Below are 5,000 nucleotides of genomic sequence, written 5' to 3'. Positions count from 1 at the left end.
CGCCGCTGGGACTTTGAAATATTTCGGAGCGCACCTAAAGTTCGTTATTTTGGCTAAACGGAGCGAAAATCTGCATTTATACCATCACGGACGTTAGTTTAATAGCGTTTAACGATGGATCCACGGTACAGAATGCAAAAATATGATTGTTAAAATTTTCGACTAATCGGTTCTAAGAGGCGAAGCAATACGCCGCTGGGACTTTGAAATATTTCGGAGCGCACCTAAAGTTCGTTATTTTGGCTAAACGGAGCGAAAATCTGCATTTATACCATCACGGACGTTAGTTTAATAGCGTTTAACGATCGATCCACGGTACAGAATGCAAAAATATGATTGTTAAAATTTTCGACTAATCGGTTCTAAGAGGCGAAGCAATACGCCGCTGGGACTTTGAAATATTTCGGAGCGCACCTAAAGTTCGTTATTTTGGCTAAACGGAGCGAAAATCTGCATTTATACCATCACGGACGTTAGTTTAATAGCGTTTAACGATGGATCCACGGTACAGAATGCAAAAATATGATTGTTAAAATTTTCGACTAATCGGTTCTAAGAGGCGAAGCAATACGCCGCTGGGACTTTGAAATATTTCGGAGCGCACCTAAAGTTCGTTATTTTGGCTAAACGGAGCGAAAATCTGCATTTATACCATCACGGACGTTAGTTTAATAGCGTTTAACGATCGATCCACGGTACAGAATGCAAAAATATGATTGTTAAAATTTTCGACTAATCGGTTCTAAGAGGCGAAGCAATACGCCGCTGGGACTTTGAAATATTTCGGAGCGCACCTAAAGTTCGTTATTTTGGCTAAACGGAGCGAAAATCTGCATTTATACCATCACGGACGTTAGTTTAATAGCGTTTAACGATGGATCCACGGTACAGAATGCAAAAATATGATTGTTAAAATTTTCGACTAATCGGTTCTAAGAGGCGAAGCAATACGCCGCTGGGACTTTGAAATATTTCGGAGCGCACCTAAAGTTCGTTATTTTGGCTAAACGGAGCGAAAATCTGCATTTATACCATCACGGACGTTAGTTTAATAGCGTTTAACGATCGATCCACGGTACAGAATGCAAAAATATGATTGTTAAAATTTTCGACTAATCGGTTCTAAGAGGCGAAGCAATACGCCGCTGGGACTTTGAAATATTTCGGAGCGCACCTAAAGTTCGTTATTTTGGCTAAACGGAGCGAAAATCTGCATTTATACCATCACGGACGTTAGTTTAATAGCGTTTAACGATGGATCCACGGTACAGAATGCAAAAATATGATTGTTAAAATTTTCGACTAATCGGTTCTAAGAGGCGAAGCAATACGCCGCTGGGACTTTGAAATATTTCGGAGCGCACCTAAAGTTCGTTATTTTGGCTAAACGGAGCGAAAATCTGCATTTATACCATCACGGACGTTAGTTTAATAGCGTTTAACGATCGATCCACGGTACAGAATGCAAAAATATGATTGTTAAAATTTTCGACTAATCGGTTCTAAGAGGCGAAGCAATACGCCGCTGGGACTTTGAAATATTTCGGAGCGCACCTAAAGTTCGTTATTTTGGCTAAACGGAGCGAAAATCTGCATTTATACCATCACGGACGTTAGTTTAATAGCGTTTAACGATGGATCCACGGTACAGAATGCAAAAATATGATTGTTAAAATTTTCGACTAATCGGTTCTAAGAGGCGAAGCAATACGCCGCTGGGACTTTGAAATATTTCGGAGCGCACCTAAAGTTCGTTATTTTGGCTAAACGGAGCGAAAATCTGCATTTATACCATCACGGACGTTAGTTCAATAGCGTTTAACGATCGATCCACGGTACAGAATGCAAAAATATGATTGTTAAAATTTTCGACTAATCGGTTCTAAGAGGCGAAGCAATACGCCGCTGGGACTTTGAAATATTTCGGAGCGCACCTAAAGTTCGTTATTTTGGCTAAACGGAGCGAAAATCTGCATTTATACCATCACGGACGTTAGTTTAATAGCGTTTAACGATGGATCCACGGTACAGAATGCAAAAATATGATTGTTAAAATTTTCGACTAATCGGTTCTAAGAGGCGAAGCAATACGCCGCTGGGACTTTGAAATATTTCGGAGCGCACCTAAAGTTCGTTATTTTGGCTAAACGGAGCGAAAATCTGCATTTATACCATCACGGACGTTAGTTCAATAGCGTTTAACGATCGATCCACGGTACAGAATGCAAAAATATGATTGTTAAAATTTTCGACTAATCGGTTCTAAGAGGCGAAGCAATACGCCGCTGGGACTTTGAAATATTTCGGAGCGCACCTAAAGTTCGTTATTTTGGCTAAACGGAGCGAAAATCTGCATTTATACCATCACGGACGTTAGTTTAATAGCGTTTAACGATGGATCCACGGTACAGAATGCAAAAATATGATTGTTAAAATTTTCGACTAATCGGTTCTAAGAGGCGAAGCAATACGCCGCTGGGACTTTGAAATATTTCGGAGCGCACCTAAAGTTCGTTATTTTGGCTAAACGGAGCGAAAATCTGCATTTATACCATCACGGACGTTAGTTCAATAGCGTTTAACGATCGATCCACGGTACAGAATGCAAAAATATGATTGTTAAAATTTTCGACTAATCGGTTCTAAGAGGCGAAGCAATACGCCGCTGGGACTTTGAAATATTTCGGAGCGCACCTAAAGTTCGTTATTTTGGCTAAACGGAGCGAAAATCTGCATTTATACCATCACGGACGTTAGTTTAATAGCGTTTAACGATGGATCCACGGTACAGAATGCAAAAATATGATTGTTAAAATTTTCGACTAATCGGTTCTAAGAGGCGAAGCAATACGCCGCTGGGACTTTGAAATATTTCGGAGCGCACCTAAAGTTCGTTATTTTGGCTAAACGGAGCGAAAATCTGCATTTATACCATGACGGACGTTAGTTTAATAGCGTTTAACGATCGATCCACGGTACAGAATGCAAAAATATGATTGTTAAAATTTTCGACTAATCGGTTCTAAGAGGCGAAGCAATACGCCGCTGGGACTTTGAAATATTTCGGAGCGCACCTAAAGTTCGTTATTTTGGCTAAACGGAGCGAAAATCTGCATTTATACCATCACGGACGTTAGTTTAATAGCGTTTAACGATGGATCCACGGTACAGAATGCAAAAATATGATTGTTAAAATTTTCGACTTATCGGTTCTGGATCACTGAAAAATCAAAAAAAATTATTAATTTTGATTAATTAAATTACATATGTAGTTTTATATTGTTATAGTCTCGTATTTGTTAATGTTTTGTCGTAAGAAAATGCAAAAATATCGTTTTAATGTTTTCGTCTCATCGGTTCTGGATCGCTGAAAAATCAAAAAAAAATATTAATTTTGATTAATTAAATTACAAATGGAGTTTTATATTGCTATAGTCGGTTATTTGTTAATGTTTTACCGTAAGAAAATGCAAAAATATCGTTTTAATATTTTCATCTCATCGGTTCTGGGCGGTTTTAAAATTTTTTAAAATATTAATTAAACCCATGATTTACATGAGAATGTGAATTTATTATGTCCTGCATGTTAATTTATTAATTTTCATGTATAGAACGTTATAAAATGAAAGGATATGTTCGACGATATTTTCAGTCTAAGTTTTACCGTGCCGGCGGGATGGTACGCTCTCACGGCGGTTTGCACAGGCATACGCCTGGGCGTAAGCCCATGCGTCGCCGACCTAGCGGCCGGCCGTTCGGTATTTATAGGAAGGCACTTTCGGTTCGCTCGGACCGGTCGGGAGTAGCGTCGAGCGTGTGGCTCTTTTATGACTTCGGTTGAAAAGCAGTCTACCGCTCCTCGAGAATATACTTTCTCGACTATTCTCGTTCCGGTTTTCCGTTGCGGATTATTATTAATCTCCACACAGCATTACCACGGGTCGGTGTCTAAGACCGAATGGCCCATATGTGGTGAGCCTTGTAATATAAGGCTGGTGACCTGTATGCACTTATAAATGTTGCATACTTGTACAAACTGAGCATCAACTGTCTGTAACCAAAATTTGTTAAAACTGAAAAAGTTATAAGATTGTATAAAATTTTTGAACCAAGAAAGTAGTGTTAGACGAAAATTCGTTCTATCACTTTTAGAAGGGAGACTGTTTGGAAATATTTAAAGTATAAAATACACAAAAGTCCACTGAATTATGAACAAAATTACGTCCCTGAATTTAAGAAAAGTCAAGAGGTGTCAGAAATAAAATCCTCTCTGATACGTTCAGAGAGGAAAATAAGTATGGAGAGAGGAGTAAAAATGAAAGAAGTTTTAAGGCTGGGGAAACTTCTAAAGGAGAGAGATTCCAACATATCTAATATGTACATTTAAAGCAAGTCCAAGGAACTCTCTCCGTTAATGTTTGAAAAGGTGTGTGCAGATGGAGGAGAAATGTATAAAGTACAGAGACGAGGTTGGTGGGCCCGCTCTAATGATAAAGATTATAAAATTTGGTGGCAAAATGACCAGCATGATCACTGTACGCGCTTTCTCGATTTGTATAGCATGCCACTGTCCGCGCTATCTTTTATTATATTGTCCAGCGTGTGTGGTCTACGTGCTTGCACGATGGATGCACGGCGTGAAAGTGATTTTCGTGCTTTATGAGAGGAGGAGGAGAATATTTGGCCTCTATAAGAGGTACAAAATTTATGAAATGTGTGTTACATACAAAAGAGAAATGGCTTAACGTCGATCGGTCTTACAGGGAGGGCCGACGACGAAAATTTAAATTTACAATAATAACTAAGCTCCCTGGTTGATCCTGCCAGTAGTCATATGCTTGTCTCAAAGATTAAGCCATGCATGTCTAAGTACATACCGAATTAAGGTGAAACCGCGAATGGCTCATTAAATCAGTTTTGGTTTCTTAGATCGTACAAAACATTACTTGGATAACTGTGGTAATTCTAGAGCTAATACATGCAAACCAGAATTCCACCCA

At 39.0% G+C, this 5,000-nt stretch overlaps 1 non-coding gene across 1 annotated transcript in view; it reads left to right on the top strand.

Moving 5' to 3' along the window:
• Nucleotides 1-4,807: 4,807 nt before the first annotated feature.
• LOC143307334 (small subunit ribosomal RNA) overlaps nucleotides 4,808-5,000 on the top strand; it is a 1,923-nt gene continuing 1,730 nt past the window's right edge. The window contains exon 1 of the ribosomal RNA XR_013064505.1: nucleotides 4,808-5,000. This exon is cut by the window's right edge and continues 1,730 nt beyond it. This is a non-coding gene — a ribosomal RNA (small subunit ribosomal RNA).

The sequence above is a fragment of the Osmia lignaria genome, unplaced genomic scaffold (assembly GCF_051020975.1).
Source record: "Osmia lignaria lignaria isolate PbOS001 unplaced genomic scaffold, iyOsmLign1 scaffold0051, whole genome shotgun sequence".
NCBI classification, from domain to species: Eukaryota; Metazoa; Arthropoda; class Insecta; order Hymenoptera; family Megachilidae; genus Osmia; species Osmia lignaria.
Note: the sequence above shows the minus strand (reverse complement) of the source record. Positions and strands in the feature narration are given on the sequence as shown.